Genomic DNA, 23,862 nt, shown 5'->3' on the forward strand with positions numbered 1-23,862 from the left:
TCTGTCAACTTCTCGGAATCCCTGAAGAAAAGCAAGCCCGCACAAGATGAAATAGTGCACTGCAAAACAGTAAGCCACACACCATTGAGCGAAACAGTTTTTTTGCAATGTACACATGAACTGAACTGAACCTTTTTGTCTAGTAAAAAATGCACACATGGCTCAACTGAACTGAATCTCTTTTTGTTGTAAAACATGCGGTTACCTGGAGAGGGAGGCCAAGGGTTGGGGCTCCACTGCTGGGGGGAGAAAATTGGATATTTGCCACTTTTAATATGTGGCTTCTCAAAGTTGCCACTTTCAAGATTGGTTTCGCAGAATTGCCACTCTGCTCGTTGGCTCCTTGATTACCATGCCACTTCCCTCCTTTTAGTGATTTACTTTTTTCCTTTTCCATTTATAAGCACAGGAGAAGACCAAACTACCCCCTAATTCTATGTACACATTACATGTCAGTATCTGACTATCTGCATCTGTTTATGCATCTGTTCGAGTAGAGGAGAATGAGCTGCACAGATCTTGTCATCGCCCGTGCACAGTCGCTGTTGTCGTCCGCGCCACTCAGCTGCTTGCTGCTCGCTCCGCTCGTCTGCCATCGCCAATCGCCCTGTTTGGCCACGCGCCATAGCCACTCAGGCCGGCGGCCTGCTCGGCGCTCGCCTCGCTCGTCCCGGCTGACCAGCCGGCTGGGATGAGGTGGATGGATCAATCACTACAGATTTTTGAACAAAGCAAGGTCAACACAATACCATTGAGAATTCATGCACGCAGCCTGGACGTGAGATAAGCGGCATGCGTGGTTGCCGAGATCGGCGGCATGCTACGTATAGAAGATCGACAACACGGGACGTCGAGAAGATCGGCGTCACGCGACGTCTAAGCGATGTGCGACACTCTGCGTTGAGGACACGGTATTCTCGGCGGCCGGTGTGCTCTCGTGTCAATCAGAATGTGGATAGTACCTGTATAGAATTAGGGGTAGTTTGGTCTTTTCCAGTGCTTATGAGTGGAAAAGAAAAAAATAACATCACTAAAAATAGGGAAGTGGCATGGTAATCAAGGAGCCAACGAGGAGAGTGGCAATTTTGCGAATTCAATCTTGAAAGTGGCAATTTTGAGAAGCCACATATTGAAAGTGGCAAATATCTAATTTTCTCGGCTGGGGGAAAGGATGTCAGAGTGGTGGCGCCGCCGCTGCCCGGAGAGGAAACCAGAGAGGTGGGGACGTCTGGATTTTGGCGCATGGTGGAGGCGCGATCATTGGCAGGGGATCAAACCATCTCCAGATGCGGAGCACGGCGAGCTCCAACCCAGTGGATCGTCGTAGGGGCTTGATCTGAAAGGATTTGGGGCTTGGCAGAGCTGGCCCGGCTGCGGAGGCATGGGTCGAGGCGGGACGACGGCGCTGGGGCCGGATCCCTAGCGGATCCGATGCCGGGCAGGGAGCAGTGGCGGACTGCAACACCCCTTGGATGTCAGGCCCAAGTGTCAAGGAGCAGCTTATTATCTTCAGTTATCGGACGGCTCTGGTGCAAAACGGTTCGGCGCATCGTACGGCTCACAGGGCTCGCCTACTCCACCAACCGTTACCGTTCACTGTACCGTTTCATTTGTCGTTACTGTTCTGTCTCATCCATTTGCCAGCTGCAGCTATAAAGCTGGCCGCTGCCTTCTGTAATCGCTATCGAATTATGCTGAGAATATCTCTATGATACAAGCATACATCTTATATCAATACAAACACTAGTTCTTGCTCCTACTTTCCCCTTTCCTCTCGCACGAGATCTGAGATTACTCTGTTCGATCCACCCCAATTCCCGTGCGGGGTGTGACAATTGGTATCATGAGCGTAGGTTTTCCTCGGCGGCATGACAAATCGGAGCGGCTATGGTGATTTCCCTCCCTTCCCTCCCTCTTTCGGCGGCGGCGATGAGTGCGAGGGGGAGACGGAATTGGCGGCGCAGGCGGCGGTAGACTCATTCGGCGGCGGCTCGTTGAGCGCGACTGGTTGGGGGAGCACATCGCTCTCGCAGTAAAATCCCAGGTCTAGCGGCGAGTGGTGCTGCTCCGGTGGCGAATCTCGACGGCGGCGGCAGGGTTGAGTGCTCAGTTCGGGTTCCCGGCCAGATCCGGTGGTAAAATTCCTCTCTGACCACTCCACTACGATGGGGAAATCCAAGCCAAGTTTGGATGAAGCGGAGGTGTCTGATCTGCTGGCCATGAAGGACGATTTTGCGCAGCAGCGTGAAGAAACGGCAGAGCTGCGAGGCGAGATGGAGGATCTGCGCAAGGAGGTGCACTCAATCAACACCAAGCAGGACACGATGGTTTCAGTTATGAGCGGAGTTCAGAAAGCAGTATCGTCTCTCAATTTACAACTCACGGCCATGGCTGATGTGCTGAAGACCCTTAGTACACTCGAGGCGTCCACTTCTGCACCACAAGGGTCAGTAATCCCTGAGCAAGCAACTGTTCCACCAGAGAGCAGAGAAGTAGTGGGGGAAGCAGACAGAACACTCACTGACGAACTATGGAAGCGACTAGCTATGGAACAAGAGAAAACCAGACATTTGGCCTCACAAATCCCTCCTCACTTAGCCCCAATCCAGGTTCCCAGACCTTCTGTTCCTCCAGGTTTTGGAGCTAGAAATGCGGTGGATATTCACTCGGGCAACGCTACACCAACTACTACGTACAAGACAGCACGTACCCCAGGGTTCCACAGTTTTCAACCTCCAGCTGTTCGTCAGGGCTGGGAAGAATTTCAGAAACAATATGAGCAGGAAATGCGAACACAATTCCTTAAAAGCATCACCAAGGGCCCCAGAATGGATTTCCCTCATTTTGATGGCGACAACCCAGCAGGATGGATCCGTCAGTGCGATAAGTATTTCCAAATGGCAGGTGCACCGGCTGAATATAAAGTCAGTTTAGCACAGTTATATGTAGTGGGAAAGGCTGACGTTTGGTTGCGTCGTTCGGGTATTCTCAAGAAACAATGGAGTTGGAGCCAGTTCTTTGAAGAAGTGCTCCGCAGATTCTCTTCGGCCAATTCTTACGAGCTGACAGAGAAATTCAACACCTTGAAACAAAATACACTATCAGTTTGTGATTACACTGATCAGTTCGAGGAGCTGATGGCAGAAGTGCAAGCGGAAAATCCTATTATGGACGAAAAGTGGTTTGTCCGCTGTTATGTTAATGGCCTCCGAGCCCATCTCAAGTATCAGTTGCGCCAACTTAAACCAACTTCACTCACTGAGGCCTATTGGTTAGCTGTTGACCTGGAAAAGGGAGCTTCTGAAAAGAAATCTTACACTGCGAGTTATAGCACTGCTAAAAACTCTGCTAGTTATCACAAACCTGAAAAACCTCCTGATCCTAAGCCAACTACTGTAAGTCAAAGAGCTCGGGAGCCGGGCAAGTGCTGGCGTTGTGGAGATACTTGGTTCCATGGTCACAAGTGCAAGTTAGCACCAGTTCTGAATGTGTTAACAGGCGAGGACCCTAATGAACAAACACAAGAACAGCAGGAACTGGATGAACAGGAAAATTCTGAACAACCACAAACTGAAGAACAAATGCATGACCATCTCTGCTCAAGCCATGCGTTCTGACAACAGTAACACAATATCCATATTGGTCAATATTGAAGGCAAACAGGGCATTGCTCTAGTGGACTCTGGCAGTAATTCCACGTTCATTAGTCTTCAGTTTGCACTGCAAACTTCCTGCACCATCCTCAAGGATGCAACAAGGGCAGTAACAGTAGCTGGAGGAGGCACTTTGTGGTCAGGATCTTATGTACCAACAACCACATTCACAGCTGGCCATACACAATTCCAACAACAGTTTAGAGTACTTGATCTGCCTGGACACGATATAGTACTTGGTAGCAATTGGATGGAAACCCACAGCCCTGTAGCAGTCACAATTAAAGCTTGTGACATGTTATCTGATGCCACTCTCATTGATGCTGTCGAAGTTAATAAACTCATGACTGCTGGAGCTCCTGGATTTGTTCTGAATCTCATCAGGGACACAACTATGAAAATACCACCTACACAGGAAATACCACAACCTGTTGAGGAGGTACTGCAACAATTCCCTACAGTTTTTCAGGAGCCAAAAGGATTGCCCCCAAAGAGAGCCCATGACCATAAAATACCTCTCAAAGAACAATCTGTCCCACCCAATTCTAGACCATACAAAGTACCACACATGCAGAGGAATGAACTGGAAAGGCAGGTTGATGCCATGCTCAGAGACAAGATCATTAGAGCTAGTGAGAGCCCCTATTCCTCACCAGCAATATTGGTCATGAAAAAGGATGAAACATGGAGATTATGTATTGACTACAGAAAACTTAACTCATCTACCATCAAAAACAAGTTTCCAATCCCAGTAATTGAAGATTTACTGGATGAGCTTCATGGAGCAACTTACTTCACCAAATTAGACCTCAGATCTGGTTATCATCAAGTGAGAATGGATGAAAATGACATACCAAAAACTGCTTTCAGGACCTATTTTGGACATTATGAGTTCCTTGTTATGCCCTTTGGTCTAGCAAATGCACCTGGCACATTCCAAGCACTTATGAACAACATCTTTGGACCTTATCTTAGGAAGTTTGTGCTTGTCTTCTTTGATGATATCCTCATCTTCAGTAAATCCATGTCTGAACACATAGCTCACTTGAAGATTGTCCTTCAGTTGCTCCAAGAACACCAGCTCTTTGCAAAAATTTCCAAATGTGTCTTTGCTGTCCAGCAGGTGGAATATCTTGGGCATGTAATTAATGGTGAAGGAGTTTCCATAGACCCTAGCAAAGTAGCTGCTATAGCTGAATGGCCAGTACCCACTACTCCCGCTCAACTAAGAGGTTTCCTAGGATTATGTGGTTACTACAGAAGGTTTGTGCAGAACTTTGGAATTATAGCCAGGCCATTGCAAGATATTCTCAAGAAAGACAACTTTCAATGGACCACAGTCCAAACACAAGCTTTCCAAGCTCTTAAACAAGCTATGATTACAGCTCCTGTACTGGCCTTGCCCAACTTTTCTGAGCCATTTGTTTTGGAAATAGATGCATCAGGAGCAGGTATTGGAGCAGTCATGATGCAAAGTGGAAGACCCTTAGCTTATTACAACTCAAGTTTATGCCCAAGAAATGCTGCTCTTTCAACTTATGAGAAAGAAGCCCTTGCTATCATTGCAGCCTTGAAGAGGTGGAGACACTATTTTTGGGGCAATGACCTGATAATTAGAACAGACCACCAGAGTCTGCAATTTATGACTGACCAAAAGATCTCTACAAGCATCCAACACAAGTTGATGTTGAAGTTGTTGGAACTGAATTTCACATTGCAGTATAAGAAAGGGAAAGAAAATATTGCTGCTGATGCACTTTCCAGAAAACACTCTGTAATGGCAATTTCCCTGGCAACTCCACAGTGGATTTCTGCAGTGGAAAGTTCTTACTGCAATGATGCTGCTTGCAAATCCCTGCTTGAAAAATTGCTCCTCTCTCCTAACCATGCTGTGGACCAAAACACCTTACACTCTGGCATCATCAGGCACAAGGGCAGAATATATGTGGGAAAGGATGTGGACTTGAGAAAGAAGCTCCTAACTGCATTACATGCATCTGCTTTGGGGGGTCACTCGGGCATGAAAGCCACATACCAACGGATCAAACAGATCTTCTACTGGCCTGGTCTGAAACAAGAAGTGGATCGTTTTGTTTCTGAGTGTCCTGTCTGTCAGAAGAATAAAGGTGAGAACTGCCCATACCCTGGTTACTTGGATCCATTACAATTACCTGACATGGTTTGGACACACTTGAGCATGGACTTCATCAAAGGGCTACCAAAATCAAATGGGAAAGATGTCATATTTGTGGTGGTCTACAGGTTATCTAAATTTGCCCACTTCATTCCTCTATCCCACCCTTATACAGTACAAACTGTAGCTCAAGCGTTCATCGACAATGTCATCAAGCTACATGGCCCTCCCTTGGCAATTGTGTCTGACAGAGACGCTATCTTCACGAGCAGATTGTGGCAAGATATATTCAAGGGCATGGGCTCTGACCTCCGCTACAGCACTGCTTACCATCCGGAGTCTGATGGTCAGACAGAATGAGTTAACCAGTGCATCGAGAACTACTTGCGTTGCTTGACATCCACACAACCAAAAAAATGGGCAAATCAACTCTCCATGGCAGAGTACTAGTACAACACTTCCTACCACTCCTCCCTGAAGAAGACACCGTTTGAAGCAGCCTATGGATTCCCTCCTCCTAACATTGGAGAAAACATTCTCCCTGACCAGCTGAACGGCGATGCACAACAGTTCTTTCAGGACAGAGATGCTCTGCTACTGCACTTAAAATCCAACTTGGCAGCAGCTCAGGTGCGAATGAAGAAATACGCTGATCACAAACGTACAGAGAGGATTCTGGAAGTTGGGGACATGGTGTACTTGAAAATGCAACCGTACCGCTTCAATGCTTTTGGTCTGCGTACACATATTAAACTTCAGAGCAAATACTATGGACCTTTCCGGATCATCAAGAAAGTGGGTTGCGTCACGTACAAACTGCTCTTGCCTGACGCTACCAACATACACCCGGTCTTCCATGTTAGCCAGTTGAAGAAACATGTCGGCCCTAAAGCTGTTCCGTGTGCAGACCTTCCCCTGGTTCAATCAGATGGGATGATTCAGACTAAACCAGTTCTCGTTCTGGAAACCCGTCAGGTACCCCGCAACAACCTACCTGTGGTTCAGTGGCTTGTACAGTGGGCAAACCTTCCTCCTAATGAAGCTTCGTGGGAAGACGCGTCATTCATGAAGAAAACGTTCCCTACATTCTTCAAGAGCACCATCGACAGGTGGTTCAACCGAACAACTCCTTGAGGACAAGCTCGTTTTCGCTCGGGGGTATTGTTAGGCCCAAGTGTCAAGGAGCAGCTTATTATCTTCAGTTATCGGACGGCTCTGGTGCAAAACGGTTCGGCGCATCGTACGGCTCACAGGGCTCGCCTACTCCACCAACCGTTACCGTTCACTGTACCGTTTCATTTGCCGTTACTGTTCTGTCTCATCCATTTGCCAGCTGGCCCGGCTGCGGAGGCGCGGGTCGAGGCGGGACGACGGCGCTGGGGCCGGATCCCTAGCGGATCCAATGCCGAGCAGGGAGCAGTGGCGGACTACAATGTTGAGTTGTAACGTGATAAGTGTTGTACCAGTATATGTGTGTATGAGGTGTGTTGCTATTGTAACTACAGGGCCAGGTCCTTAGGTAGCTAGCTAACCTCCCGGCGCCTGATCTCCACTTCCCTGCATGTAGGGAATGCCAACGTCCTGGCTGTTGTATATGTATCGTGTTCCTCTCTGTAATACATGAGTAACATAATTCCTCCATTCTTCTTGGTAATCAGAGCTTCAGGTTCTCCTCCCCATGGACACCCACTCTCAGTGTCTCCCCCGTTGCCAACAACCTTCCGGCTTCATCGACTCTGCTCACCCCACGCATGTTTGCCGCCTGAACAAGTCCTTGTATGGCCTCAAGCAGGCTCCCCGGACTTGGTTCCTCCGCTTCACGGGCTTCCTACGCACTCTCGGGTTCGTCCCCTCCAAGTGCGACACCTCGTTGTTCATTCTTCGCCGAGGAACATCCATGGCATACCTGCTTTTATATGTCGATGACATCATCCTCACTGCCAGCACCACTACCCTCCTCGCATCACTCGTCTCATCGCTCTCTCGCGAGTTCTCCATGAGTAATCTCGGGGATATCAGCCACTTTCTCGGCATCAATGTGCATCGCAACACTGCAGGTCTTTTCTTATCTTAGGAGCAATATGCACTTGAGGTCTTGGATCGGGCTAACATGCTTAATTGCCATCCCGTCACCACGCCCATTGACACTAGCTCTAAGCTCTCCTGTACGGATGGCAAACCCTTCTCCGATCCCTCCAAATACCGTAGCATCGCCAGAGCCCTTCAGTACCTCACCCTCACACGGCCTGATCTCACCTACGCCGTTCAGCAGATTTGTTTGTTCATGCATGCTCCGCTTGATTCCCACTTCCAGTTGATCAAACGGGTCTTGCGCTACCTTCGCGGCACCACTCACTATGGTCTCCAGTTCTATCGCTCCTCCTCACATGACCTCATATCGTATAGCGATGCTGATTGGGCCGGGTGTCCCGACACTCGCAAGTCCACTTCCGGTTTTTGCGTGTTCCTCGGCAGCAACCTCATCTCTTGGTCGTCCAAGCAACAACCGACCGTGTCTCATTCTAGTGCGGAGGCGGAGTATCGTGCCGTCGCCAACTGCGTTGCCGAGTCTTGCTGGCTACGACAACTCCTCTCTGAGCTCCATCGCCCCCCACGACGAGCTACGGTGGTGTATTGCGATAATGTCAGCGCGATGTACCTCTCATCTAACCCAGTGCAGCATCAGCGGACGAAGCATGTCGAAATTGATCTTCATTACGTTCACGATCGCGTGGCCCTCGGTGAAGCCCAGGTTCTACACGTTCCGACTTCCTCGCAGTTTGCGGACATCTTCACCAAAGGGTTGCCGTCATCGGTGTTTTGTGACTTTCGAGCCAGTCTGAACGTTCTTCCTGGGGACGTTCGGACTGCGGCGGGGGGGGGGGGTGTTGAGTTGTAACGTGATAAGTGTTGTACCAGTATATGTGTGTATGAGGTGTGTTGCTGTTGTAACTACAGGGCCGGGTCCTTACTTCCCTGCATGTAGAGAATGCCAACGTCCTGGGTGTTGTATATGTATCGTGTTCCTCTCTGTAATACATGAGTAACATAATTCCTCCATTCTTCTTGCAACACCCCTTGGAGCGGACCACATCGCTGGATCCGACGTCGGGCAGGGAGTAGTGTTCCCAGGTGAATCTGCCGGCGGTCGCGGTAGCCGGACCAGATCGAGGCCCGCGGAGCCACCGGCAGAATCGAGGCGGGCCGAGGCAGTCGATGGGTGGGTGGTTAGAGTGAGTTCGTTTGGGAGGAGGACGACGGGCGAGTGGAGGCGGGTGGGGTGCCGTGTTGGGAACAACTGGAGAGGGATGGAGTCCGACGGCAACGGGGGAGGGAGGTGGTGCGGTGGCGGGCTCGGGGGTGGTGTGGCCGGAGCTGGTGGGCGACCTCCGCACATCAGGGGAAGAAGGAAAAAAACGGAGGGAGGCGAGGTACTAGTGAGATGGGCGGCGCTGGGGTAGAAGGCTGGAGGCGCGCGCCCAAGGGAGGGTCGGATCCGTCGCCGACTAGGACATGGCAGCGAGATCTAGTGACAGGAAGGTGGAGGGGGTGGGTGCCGCGGGGAAGAAGGTGGGTACGAGAGGGGGTGGGCGGGGCGGGGTGGGGGTAGTTGCCTTGGTGTGGGGGTTGACCGACCATCGCTGGGAGTCCGAACGCATGTGTTAGCAGAATAAGAATTTGTTATCTCTACTCCTAATCTCTTCTCCTAATGTCTCAGTTGGTAGGTTGCGTTTCGGATTTTATTTTCGTCCCACCTCATTCGGTCTTTTTTGGTACTTCTTTGGTACTTGCTCCCACCTCCCGCTCAGCCGTGAAAAACCAAAGAAAACCCTCCAAACGAATCCCCCACCCGCCCCCACGAGCCTAATCTCTACTCCTAATGTCTCAGTTGGTAGGTTGCGTTCCGGATTTTATTTTTGTCCCACCTCATCCGGTCTTTTTTGGTACTTCTTTGGTACTTGCTCCCACCTCCCGCTCAGCTGCGAAAAACCAAGGAAAACCCTCCAGACGAATCCCCCACCTGCCCCCATGAGCCTAACCTCCCGTAGAACCCATCTGTCACGAACGAAAACAAACCGGCTAAGATTAACCAACGAAAAAAAATTGCTGACCAAACTCCGGCACGTACGACCGAGGTATCGTGCCCTCAAGCGAGAAACAGTCGCCCGACTCTCTGCCCTCGTTCGCCCGCCGCCGCCCTTCGTCCCTTCGCCGCCGCCCTCCAAATCCCTTCGCCTCCGCCCGGCGCCGCCAGCCCCCGACCTCCTCCCCGGCTCCCGGCGCCGCCCGCCACCCACATCTCCTCCCCCGCTGCCACCACCCCTCCCACACATTATTTTCTCCGGTTCTTTTGCCCGGCACCAATGGTCTTTTTCCGATACAGACGCACAACGTGCAATGCCCACCCTGTTCGATCTGGATCTCGGCAGTGATGGCGGCGTCTCCTCCCTCTAACCGCGGGTCAGGTCCCTCAACATCGCGGCATCGGAGGCGGACGCAAGGCCGGTGCTGGTGCCGGGGGGCAACAAGGCCCCGGCGCCTGCGCGGAAACCTTCTGCCAAGCCGCTGCGGAAGGCACCAGAGAAGCCTCCGGCCGCTGACCCGGCCAAAGAGGATGAGTTGCAGCGTGTGAAGAAGGACGCGGGGGCCGCCACTGCTGTTGGCGACGACAGCGCTAGGAAGGGGAACTCATCCCCATTGCCGCCGGCGAGGAAGCTGCAAGATGCGCCGGCGGTGAACCTCAACGCGTCCTACTCCTCGGAGGCCTCCGTGGAGTCGCTCCATGGCCGGGCCCCAGGCGGAAGGACGGAGAGGGGCTGGTCCCGGCCGACCGCGCCCAAGCGTGGGAAGGCTGCGTCTAAGGTGGTGGAGAAGCACGCCGATGTCACGGAGGTTGCCGCTCCGGTGACACCGGAGGCCGTCCGAGGGAGGAGCCTGTGCGCCTGGGTGACTCCGACCACCGGTGAGTTCTTGCTTCCTGAATCCTGATGGTTTGCTTATCTAATCATTTATGCAGTATGCTTGCAATTTGTGCTTGTTCAGAACTGTCAGCTACTTATAAACACTAGAATTTTCAGTGTCCAATCATGTGTTGAAATTTCTGTCATCTTTTATATTTTAGCATGATTAGTCACTCACCTATTTCCTCTGATTTAGTTGGAGATGCTGCTGCTATTTGTTCAGATTGGGGGAGGCTAGAGAGGCTTGCTTGATGTTGTGTTTGCTACGTCAGAGAGCAGTGAGAACTGAGATTTGGGTGGGGTGGGGGTGGAGGTAGCAGGGAGAGGATGTTTACTCGATGGAAGATGATAGGGTATGTTGCTTGCTACTGCTACTGTGTGTGTTATTGTGTTGTTTTGTAGTATTTCTGAACTGTTAGAGATATTGTCGCAGTGAGATTTTGTTCCCAATATGGATATATGGTCTTTTCCAGTGCATGGCAAAACTAACTAATGATTGGGTGGTAACCTCATGATTGGGTGGTGCATGCAGGGCACGCCTCTGAGCTAGCCGATGCCTACTGTATCCAGTGTTCTGCTGCATCCGGTGCCACCTCAAAGAACACCTTCTAGCTGGGCATTGAACGCCTCAGGGACGACGAGGTGCAGCAACTGGGGTGGAAGAAGTTAAACTACATGATGAAGAATTGAGTGAAGGGGTTAAGATGGTTGCGTTGTGCATGCGCTGCTTGCTTGCCGGTGAGTGTCACCATTGTGACTAGGTGTTCTTTGTTGCCTATGCCCTCTGTAGTTTAAGGTGTTTGTTCTTTTAGCAGCCCATAAAATACTGCAATGTAAACGATTGTCTTCTCTATGTCTACAGCATGCACTAGAAGTATAGAACTAATGGCAGTGTTTTGTCTATACAATATATTAGTATATCATATATGTTTTTGTTTCTAAGTGTATTATAAATTAGTATAGACTATCTATCATCCTTTCATTCAGTCTTTGCAAAGAAGTTTAGTTGCCTTCCGTATGGTTTTATCAACAGTTCTTTTGTGCAGTTGACACAATGGTATGCTGTTTGTGTATAGTTTTATCCACCATTTATAGGGAATACATATATTTCTTAGGTTCCCTTGCTGCAAATGTTAAAAAACTTAAATACAGTGAATGAATGTATTTTTAGATGGAAAACGCCATTTCCAGTAATAGGTGGACAACCTCAAAAGAATTGCTCGAGTAACATGTTTCCAAGTAGCAGACTGCATAATCTTTCAAATTATAGGCAATGCTATACAAGAAACACTGACCTAGGAGTTTTTTTTACGGTGCACTGATCTAGGAGTTAGTATAGTACTTTGTATTTCCTTCTGAGCCGGTGCTTAAAAGCTACTCCCTCCGTCCCATAATGTAAGACGTTTTTTGACACTACAATAGTGTCAAAAAACGTCTTACATTATGGGACGGAGGGAGTAATACGCACCTGGGACTGGTTAGGACACTGTTACCAGATACGTTTTCAATTTCAGTCCATGGTGGAGATTTAGTGGAGCTGGAGAAAGTGAGCATGTAATGATATAATCAGTACAATGGCACAGAGCCAAATCAGAACTCATGAAAGTGGACATTTCTCAGTTATGATTGATCACAGTATGTTAGAAAACACTCTCTCCGTTCCTAAATATAAGTCTTTGTAGAGATTCCACTATGAACCACATACGGATGTATATACATGCATTTTAGAATGTAGATTCACTCATTCTGCTCCGTATGTAGTCCATAGTGAAATCTCTACAAATACTTATATTTAGGAACGGAGGGAGTAGTAAAATGCAGCAATTTAGAACTAAGACGCACAATGAAACTAATTGAACATGACCGAGAACTAATGGTAGTGCTTTCCGCCGTGGCAACTTACTTTTGGTTTCACTCATGACAACATTTTCTCAAGATATTTAGGTTGCACGATTTGGCTTTTGGAGGCAATTTCATCTTATTCTTTAGTTATTTAGTCAAAATTATCACAAGACATGATCCTAATTGTTTCCAGATCTATATCTTTGTTCAATATGCCTTCGCTGAAATTCTGAACAAGCTAAGGTGCTAAGCTCGTGGTGTAATTCTTATGGTGGAGGGAATCATAATTGATATTGGGACAAAGTCCGGCCTTGGCGGCTATGCACGTACAAGTATAACTACATCGTCTGCCTTCACTGAGTTCCAAAAGAAATTCATCAAAATCAAATATCACGACACTCTATTTAGGCTAAACAGAAGTGCCTTCAGTTTACGAGATCTCAGAAATTTTGAGAATAGTAGCACATGATCTGCAATTGTGTCTTTGCAAGTTTTACTGATTTAGTGTTTTTTTGTTGCAAGGTCCTAAAACAGTTTACCCTTTTGATCCCTAGATTTTCTTACTAATTGTAGATTGTTGAAATTTCTTGCAAATAAATAGACAATATGTTTGGGGTTTATCTGAGTGCCTAGCATGGTGCAACAGTTATATTTCTCATCAACGATGTTGAAAGAGCTATAACTTATATCGATCTCTGATTCAAATTCCTTTTTTCTAGGGAGGGCATTGCAACTATTCATGGTGAGCACCATATAAGTAATTTAGTCTATATTAATTAGTTTCCACTAGAAAAAAGTTGTGCTCATGGCGTGCTATCTATCCCAAGTCCTCTTTCTGGCCACGGTAGCCAAATCATATAAGTTATTTCTGTATGATCTGACCTAAGCATTACTGTTGCAAGTAACCTTCCATATCGAAATTAACTTCTGTATGATCTGACCTGTTGAGCTCATCACAAAGACCATAAAATCGGCTCTATCCCTGATGTCCGATAAAAAAGGGGAACTATAGCCTCAGATCGAAAAAGTTTCTTTTCTTTTGTGATTTTGCAGCAGGACTTGTGCAATTGGTAGATAGCATTTGCCTTCCGAAAATTTTCCTTGAGACCATGAGAGTCTGAAGAAAAAATGATTAATTATTAATGTTGTTATATTTATGCAAGTTGAATTCTATTAAAAATTTCTTATTTCCCTTATCGGGAATGAATTGTGATTTATACTAGCTGTTAGACAAATATTGGAACACAGTGTGCATGATAGTTCTTTTTAGAATACGTAAGGAACTTTGTGTCCCGATGAACTCACAGAAAAAGAGATTTGAAATTATGTCCAAGCCTAAAGAAGGGCCACGTCTAAAATAGAACACCACACCCCTTTTTAAAATTACTGACGGGTTGATGTTGTTGCATGTCGTGGCGGGGACGGCCGTGTAGCAGCCGTATGCGCACTGCTTGTGCTGGGCGCCGATCTGGAGGCCCCTGATCGGAAGGGACGCCACTGGAGTTGCTGCGGGAGATGGTAGCGGTACACCCAGTGGCAAGGCACCATATGACAGACAATTGTGGTCTGCATTTTTTAACCAAAATACTGAACATTCAAGCTGCAATAGTGGAGCTGCATGTGCTACTATAGATTGGTCCTTGCAGCTTATGAAGGCATCAACTATTGGCGGCACAAAATTGTGGAGCTTAAGATTCCCCACCCTTATTTCTGAAGGAAAGCTAAAGTTCGGGGTGCTAATCTCTGAGGATTTTCTCAATGGTGAACATTTTTCTTTTGTTTCTCTTGTTCTAATCTATACCTCAAGATGCAATAGTTCTTATTGTACTGCTTGGATTGCTCTCTCATTGTAATCAATACTGTTAATTAATATATAATAATCATATATTTTCCATGCAGGAGGATTTATTTAACACTAACAAGCCTTTCAAGTTTTTATATGGTAATTGTTGGGTAACGTAGTAATTTCAAAAAATTTCCTACGCACACACAAGATCATGGTGATGCATAGCAACAAGGGGGAGAGTCTGATCTACATACCCTTGTAGATCGCAACGGAAGCGTTGACACAACGTAGAGGAAGTAGTCGTACGTCTTCTTCCCGATCCGACCGATCCAAACACCGTTACTCCGGCACCTCCGAGTTCTTAGCACACGTACAGCTCGATGACGATCCCCGGGCTCCGATCCAGCAAAGCTTCGGGGAGAAGTTCCGTCAGCACGACGGCGTGGTGACGATCTTGATGTTCTACCGACGCAGGGCTTCGCCTAAGCACTACAACGATATGATCGAGGTGGAATATGGTGGCAAGGGGCACCGCACACGGCTGAGGAACGATCTCAATGATCAACTTGTGTGTCTAGAGGTGCCCCCTGCCTCCGTATATAAAGGAGCCAAGGGGGAGAGGTGCGCCGGCCAGGAGGAGGGCGCAGGAGGAGTCCTACTCCTACCGGGAGTAGGACTCCCCCCCAATCCTATTCCAACTAGGATTCCCAAGGGGGAAAGAGAGGGAGAGGGGTGGCCGGCCACCTCTCCTAGTCCTAATAGGACTAGGGGGAGGGGGGAGGCGCGCAGCCCTTATGGGCAGCCCTTTCACCTTTCCACTAAGGCCCACTAAGGCCCATATGATTCCCGGGGGGTTCCGGTAACCTCCCGGTACTCCGGTAAAATCCCGATTTCACCCGGAACACTTCCGATGTCCAAACATAGGCTTCCAATATATCAATCTTTATGTCTCGACCATTTCGAGACTCCTCGTCATGTCCGTGATCACATCCGGGACTCCGAACAACCTTCGGTACATCAAAATGCATAAACTCATAATAACTGTCATCGTAACGTTAAGCGTGCGGACCCTACGATTCGAGAACAATGTAGACATGACTGAGACACGTCTCCGGTCAATAACCAATAGCGGGACCTGGATGCCCATATTGGCTCCTACATATTCTACGAAGATCTTTATCGGTCAGACCGCATAACAACATACGTTGTTCCCTTTGTCATCGGTATGTTACTTGCCCGAGATTCGATCGGTATCCAATACCTAGTTCAATCTCGTTACCGGCAAGTCTCTTTACTCGTTCCGTAATACATCATCTCATAACTACCATATTAGTTGCAATGCTTGCAAGGCTTATGTGATGTGCATTACCGAGAGGGCCCAGAGGTACCTCTCCGACAATCGGAGTGACAAAACCTAATCTCAAAATACGCCAACCCAACATGTACCATTGGAGACACCTGTAGTACTCCTTTATAATCACCCAGTTACGTTGTGACGTTTGGTAGTACCCAAAGTGTTCCTCCGGTAAATGGGAGTTGCATAATCTCGTAGTTATAGGAACATGTATAAGTCATGAAGAAAGCAATAGCAACATACTAAACGATCGGGTGCTAAGCTAATGGAATGGGTCATGTCAATCAGATCATTCAACTAATGATGTGACCTCATTAATCAAATAACAACTCATTGTTCATGGTTAGGAAACATAACCATCTTTGATTAACGAGCTAGTCAAGTAGAGGCATACTAGTGACACTTTGTTTGTCTATGTATTCACACATGTATTATGTTTCCGGTTAATACAATTCTAGCATGAATAATAAACATTTATCATGATTATAAGGAAATAAATAATAACTTTATTATTGCCTCTAGGGCATATTTCCTTCAATCTCCCACTTGCACTAGAGTCAATAATCTAGATTACACTGTAATGATTCTAACACCCATGGAGCCTTGGTGCTGATCATGTTTTGCTCGTGGAAGAGGATTAGTCAACGGGTCTGCAACATTCAGATCCGTATGTATCTTGCAAATCTCTATGTCTCCCACCTGGACTAGATCCCGGATGGAGTTGAAGCGTCTCTTGATGTGCTTGGTCCTTTTGTGAAATCTGGATTCCTTTGCCAAGGCAATTGCACCAGTATTGTCACAAAAGATTTTCATTGGATCCGATGCACTAGGTATGACACCTAGATCGGATATGAACTCTTTCATCCAGACTCCTTCGTTCGCTGCTTCCGAAGCAGCTATGTACTCCGCTTCACATGTAGATCCCGCTATGACGCTTTGTTTAGAACTGCACCAACTGACAGCTCCACCGTTCAATGTAAACACGTATCCGGTTTGCGATTTAGAATCGTCCGGATCAGTGTCAAAGCTTGCATCAACGTAACCTTTTACGGTGAGCTCTTTGTCACCTCCATATACGAGGAACATATGCTTAGTCCTTTTCAGGTATTTCAGGATGTTCTTGACCGCTGTCCAGTGATCCACTCCTGGATTACTTTGGTACCTCCCTGCTAAACTTATAGCAAGGCACACATCAGGTCTGGTACACAGCATTGCATACATGATAGAGCCTATGGCTGAAGCATAGGGAACATCTTTCATTTTCTCTCTATCTTCTGCAGTGGTCGGGCATTGAGTCTGACTCAACTTCACACCTTGTAACACAGGCAAGAACCCTTTCTTTGCTTGATCCATTTTGAACTTCTTCAAAATCTTGTCAAGGTATGTGCTTTGTGAAAGTCCAATTAAGCGTTTTGATCTATCTTTATAGATCTTTATGCCTAATATGTAAGCAGCTTCACCGTGGTCTTTCATTGAAAAACTCTTATTCAAGTATCCCTTTATGCTATCCAGAAATTCTATATCATTTCCAATCAATAATATGTCATCCACATATAATATCAGAAATGCTACAGAGCTCCCACTCACTTTCTTGTAAATACAGGCTTCTCCGAAAGTCTGTATAAACCCAAATGCTTTGATCACACTATCAAAGCATTTATTCCAACTCCGAGAGGCTTGCACCAGTCCATAAATGGATCGCTGGAGCTTGCACACTTTGTTAGCTCCCTTTGGATCAACAAAACCTTCTGGTTGCATCATATACAACTCTTCTTCCAGAAATCCATTCAGGAATGCAGTTTTGACATCCATCTGCCAAATTTCATAATCATAAAATGCGGCAATCGCTAACATGATTCGGACAGACTTAAGCATCGCTACAGGTGAGAAAGTCTCATCGTAGTCAACCCCTTGAACTTGTCGAAAACCTTTCGCGACAAGTCGAGCTTTGTAGACAGTAATATTACCATCAGCGTCAGTCTTCTTCTTGAAGATCCATTTATTCTCAATTGCTTGCCGATCATTGGGCAAGTCAACCAAAGTCCATACTTTGTTCTCATACATGGATCCCATCTCAGATTTCATGGCTTCAAGCCACTTTGCGGAATCTGGGCTCACCATCGCTTCTTCATAGTTCGTAGGTTCATCATGATCTAGTAGCATGACTTCCAGAACAGGATTACCGTACCACTCTGGTGCGGATCTTACTCTGGTTGATCTACGAGGTTCAGTAGTATCTTGATCTGAAGTTTCATGATCATTATCATTAGCTTCCTCACTAACTGGTATAGGTGTCACTGAAACAGTTTTCTGTGATGTACTACTTTCCAGTAAGGGAGCAGGTATAGTTACCTCGTCAAGTTCTACTTTCCTCCCACTCACTTCTTTCGAGAGAAACTCCTTCTCTAGAAAGGATCCATTCTTAGCAACGAATGTCTTGCCTTCGGATCTGTGATAGAAGGTGTACCCAACAGTCTCCTTTGGGTATCCTATGAAGACACATTTCTCCGATTTGGGTTCGAGCTTATCAGGTTGAAGCTTTTTCACATAAGCATCGCAGCCCCAAACTTTCAGAAACGACAACTTTGGTTTCTTGCCAAACCACAGTTCATAAGGCGTCGTCTCAACGGATTTTGATGGTGCCCTATTTAACGTGAATGCGGCCGTCTCTAGAGCGTATCCCCAAAACGATAGCGGCAAATTAGTAAGAGACATCATAGATCGTACCATATCTAGTAAAGTACGATTACGACGTTCGGACACACCATTACGCTGTGGTGTTCCGGGTGGCGTGAGTTGCGAAACTATTCCACAATTTTTCAAATGTACACCAAACTCGTAACTCAAATATTCTCCTCCACGATCAGATCGTAGAAACTTTATTTTCTTGTTACGATGATTTTCCACTTCACTCTGAAATTCTTTGAACTTTTCAAATGTTTCAGACTTATGTTTCATTAAGTAGATATAACCATATCTGCTTAAATCATCTGTGAAGGTGAGAAAATAACGATATCCGCCACGAGCCTCAATATTCATCGGACCACATACATCTGTATGTATGATTTCCAACAAATCTGTTGCTCTCTCCATAGTACCGGAGAACGGTGTTTTAGTCATCTTGCCCATGAGGCACGGTTCGCAAGTACCAAGTGATTCATAATCAAGTGGTTCCAAAAGTCCATCAGTATGGAGTTTCTTCATGCGCTTTACACCGATATGACCTAAACGGCAGTGCCATAAATAAGTTGCACCATCATTATCAACTCTGCATCTTTTGGCTTCAACATTATGAATATGTGTATTACTACTATCGAGATTCAATAAGAATAGACCACTCTTCAAGGGTGCATGGCCATAAAAGATATTACTCATATAAATAGAACAACCATTATTCTTTGATTTAAATGAATAACCGTCTCGCATTAAACAAGATCCAGATATAATGTTCATGCTCAACGCTGACACCAAATAACAATTATTTAGGTCTAATATTAATCCCGAAGGTAGATGTAGAGGTACCGTGCCGACCGCGATCACATCGACTTTGGAACCGTTTCCCACGCGCATCGTCACCTCGTCCGTTGCCAGTGCCCGCTTATTCCGTAGTCCCTGTTTCGAATTGCAAATATTAGCAACAGAACCAATATCAAATACCCAGGTGCTACTGCGAGCTCTAGTAAGGTACACATCAATAACATGTATATCACATATACCTTTGTTCACCTTGCCATCCTTCTTATCCGCCAAATACTTGGGGCAGTTCCGCTTCCAGTGACCAGTCTGCTTGCAGTAGAAGCACTCAGTTTCAGGCTTAGGTCCAGACTTGGGTTTCTTCTCCTGAGTAGCAACTTGCTTGCTGTTCTTCTTGAAGTTCCCCTTTTTCTTCCCTTTGCCCTTTTTCTTGAAACTAGTGGTCTTATTAACCATCAACACTTGATGCTCCTTCTTGATTTCTACCTCCGCAGCTTTTAACATTGCGAGGAGCTCGGGAATAGTCTTGTTCATCCCTTGCATATTATAGTTCATCACGAAGCTCTTGTAGCTTGGTGGCAGTGATTGGAGAATTCTGTCAATGACGCAATCATCTGGAAGATTAACTCCCAATTGAATCAAGTGATTATTATACCCAGACATTTTGAGTATATGCTCACTGACATAACTGTTCTCCTCCATCTTGCAGCTATAGAACTTATTGGAGACTTCATATCTCTCAATCCGGGCATTTGCTTGAAATATTAACTTCAACTCCTGGAACATCTCATATGCTCCATGACGTTCAAAACGTCATTGAAGTCCCGATTCTAAGCCGTAAAGCATGGCACACTGAACTATCGAGTAGTCATCAGCTTTGCTCTGCCAGACGTTCATAACATCTGGTGTTGCTCCAGCAGCAGGCCTGGCACCCAGCGGTGCTTCCAGGACGTAATTCTTCTGAGCAGCAATGAGGATAATCCTCAAGTTACGGACCCAGTCCGTATAATTGCTACCATCATCTTTCAACTTTGCTTTCTCAAGGAACGCATTAAAATTCAACGGAACAACAGCACGAGCCATCTATCTACAATCAACATAAACAAGCAAGATACTACCAGGTACTAAGTTCATGATAAGTTTAAGTTCAATTAATCAAATTACTTAAGAACTCCCACTTAGATAGACATCCCTCTAATCTTCTAAGTGATTACGTGATCCAAATCAACTAAACCATAACCGATCATCACGTGAGATGGAGTAGTTTTCAATGGTGAACATCATTATGTTGATCATATCTACTATATGATTCATGCTCGACCTTTAGGTCTCCGTGTTCCGAGGCCATATCTGCATATGCTAGGCTCGTCAAGTTTAACCTGAGTATTCTGCGTGTGCAAAACTGGCTTGCACCCGTTGTAGATGGACGTAGAGCTTATCACACCCAATCATCACGTGGTGTCTGGGCACGACGAACTTTGGCAACGGTGCATACTCAGGGAGAACACTTCTTGATAATTTAGTGAGAGATCATCTTATAATGCTACCGTCAATCAAAGCAAGATAAGATGCATAAAAAAAGATAAACATCACATGCAATCAATATAAGTGATATGATATGGCCATCATCATCTTGTGCTTGTGATCTCCATCTCCGAAGCACCGTCATGATCACCATCGTCACCGGCACGACACCTTGATCTCCACCGTAGCATCGTTGTCGTCTCGCCAATCTTATGCTTCCACGACTATCACTACCGTTTAGTAATAAAGTAAAGCATTACATCGCGATTGCATTGCATACAATAAAGCGACAACCATATGGCTCCTGCCAGTTGCCGATAACTCGGTTACAAAACATGATCATCTCAATAAAAATCATGCCTTGACCATATCACATCACAACATGCCCTGCAAAAACAAGTTAGACGTCCTCTACTTTGTTGTTGCAAGTTTTACGTGGCTGCTACGTGCTTAAGCAAGAACCAATCTCACCTATGCATCAAAACCACAACGATAGTTTGTCAAATAGACTCCGTTTTAACCTTCGCAAGAACCGGGCGTAGCCATACTTGGTTCAACTGAAGTTGGAGAGACAGTCGCCCGCAAGCCACCTGTGTGCAAGGCACGTCGGGGGAACCGGTCTCGCATAAGCGTACGCGTAAGGTTGGTCCGGGTCGTCTCGTCCAACAATGCTGCCGAACCAAAGTATGACATGCTGGTAGGCAGTATGACTTATATCGCCCACAACTCACTTGTGTTCTACTCGTGCATATAACATCAACATAAAAAACCTAGGCTCGGATGCCACTGTTGGGTAACGTAGTAATTTCAAAAAATTTCCTACGCACACACAAGATCATGGTGATGCATAGCAACGAGGGGGAGAGTCTGATCTACATACCCTTGTAGATCGCAACGGAAGCGTTGACACAACGTAGAGGAAGTAGTCGTACGTCTTCTTCCCGATCCGACCGATCCAAGCACCGTTACTCCGGCACCTCCGAGTTCTTAGCACACGTACAGCTCGATGACGATCCCGGGCTCCAATCCAGCAAAGCTTCGGGGAGAAGTTCCGTCAGCACGACGGCGTGGTGACGATCTTGATGTTCTACCGACGCAGGGCTTCGCCTAAGCACTACAACGATATGATCGAGGTGGAATATGGTGGCAAGGGGCACCGCACACGGCTGAGGAACGATCTCAATGATCAACTTGTGTGTCTAGAGGTGCCCCCTGCCTCCGTATATAAAGGAGCCAAGGGGGAGAGGTGCGCCGGCCAGGAGGAGGGCGCAGGAGGAGTCCTACTCCTACCGGGAGTAGGACTCCCCCCCAATCCTATTCCAACTAGGATTCCCAAGGGGGAAAGAGGGAGAGGGGTGGCCGGCCACCTCTCCTAGTCCTAATAGGACTAGGGGAGGGGGGAGGCGCGCAGCCCTTATGGGCAGCCCTTTCACCTTTCCACTAAGGCCCACTAAGGCCCATATGATTCCTGGGGGGTTCCGGTAACCTCCCGGTACTCCGGTAAAATCCCGATTTCACCCGGAACACTTCCGATGTCCAAACATAGGCTTCCAATATATCAATCTTTATGTCTCGACCATTTCGAGACTCCTCGTCATGTCCGTGATCACATCCGGGACTCCGAACAACCTTCGGTACATCAAAATGCATAAACTCATAATAACTGTTATCGTAACGTTAAGCGTGCGGACCCTACGGTTCGAGAATAATGTAGACATGACCGAGACACGTCTCCGGTCAATAACCAATAGCGGGACCTGGATGCCCATATTGGCTCCTACATATTCTACGAAGATCTTTATCGGTCAGACCGCATAACAACATACGTTGTTCCCTTTGTCATCGGTATGTTACTTGCCCGAGATTCGATCGGTATCCAATACCTAGTTCAATCTCGTTACCGGCAAGTCTCTTTACTCGTTCCGTAATACATCATCTCACAACTACCATATTAGTTGTAATGCTTGCAAGGCTTATGTGATGTGCATTACCGAGAGGGCCCAGAGGTACCTCTCCGACAATCGGAGTGACAAAACCTAATCTCGAAATACGCCAACCCAACATGTACCATTGGAGACACCTGTAGTACTCCTTTATAATCACCCAGTTACGTTGTGACGTTTGGTAGTACCCAAAGTGTTCCTCCGGTAAATGGGAGTTGCATAATCTCGTAGTTATAGGAACATGTATAAGTCATGAAGAAAGCAATAGCAACATACTAAACGATCGGGTGCTAAGCTAATGGAATGGGTCATGTCAATCAGATCATTCAACTAATGATGTGACCTCATTAATCAAATAACAACTCATTGTTCATGGTTAGGAAACATAACCATCTTTGATTAACGAGCTAGTCAAGTAGAGGCATACTAGTGACACTTTGTTTGTCTATGTATTCACACATGTATTATGTTTCCGGTTAATACAATTCTAGCATGAATAATAAACATTTATCATGATTATAAGGAAATAAATAATAACTTTATTATTGCCTCTAGGGCATATTTCCTTCAGTAATATGGTGATAGGTTGGAATGTTTCATCACCCAGGAATGTGGATTACTATCGCAGGATATTTTTCCTCTTGATGGTGCTTCCACTGAATGTTATGCACCCCTGTACGACCATATATCTAAGTTTGCATGTTCATTCAGAAGATTATATTGACTATTCAATTCAGGGTTCAACCTTTGAATAACACAGTTCTGGCTCAGTAGTTTGAGATTCTATTGTGCACCTTGATCTTGATAGACATCTAGACCTATAGCTGCGTTTTATTTTCGTTATCCCTTTTAGAAACTTACACGCTAACTTGGTGGATTAAACCGGTGTTCTAATTAAATGATAAATGAGTATAAAGATTTTCTTTTTTTACTGTTATATGACAAAATGAATGAACATGTGATCGCTATCCAGATTAGTCAGGCCATCTTGCAAATAACTATGGGATACATTACTGATATTTTCTTAGGATGGCCAAATAGACATGCATTCTTTGCTAGGTTAAGTTTTGTTATTCTTTGTACTTATTTGCTCAATCTTTGTAGTGAAATATTGCAAGATGAGGAAATGGCTCAACTTCAGAGTTTCAGTTAAGTGCACAGTTAAAGAAAAATTGTAACAACTCGGATGCA

At 46.4% G+C, this 23,862-nt stretch overlaps 1 long non-coding RNA gene across 1 annotated transcript; it reads left to right on the forward strand.

Moving 5' to 3' along the window:
- The first annotated feature begins 10,494 nt into the window (after window positions 1–10,494).
- LOC125548704 lies at window positions 10,495–11,233 on the forward strand. Its single transcript, XR_007301148.1, has 2 exons — window positions 10,495–10,750; window positions 10,945–11,233. It is a non-coding gene; the product is annotated as an uncharacterized LOC125548704 (long non-coding RNA).
- The last annotated feature ends 12,629 nt before the right edge of the window (window positions 11,234–23,862 follow it).

Source organism: Triticum urartu, chromosome 3 (assembly GCF_003073215.2).
Source record: "Triticum urartu cultivar G1812 chromosome 3, Tu2.1, whole genome shotgun sequence".
Lineage (NCBI taxonomy): Eukaryota > Viridiplantae > Streptophyta > Magnoliopsida > Poales > Poaceae > Triticum > Triticum urartu.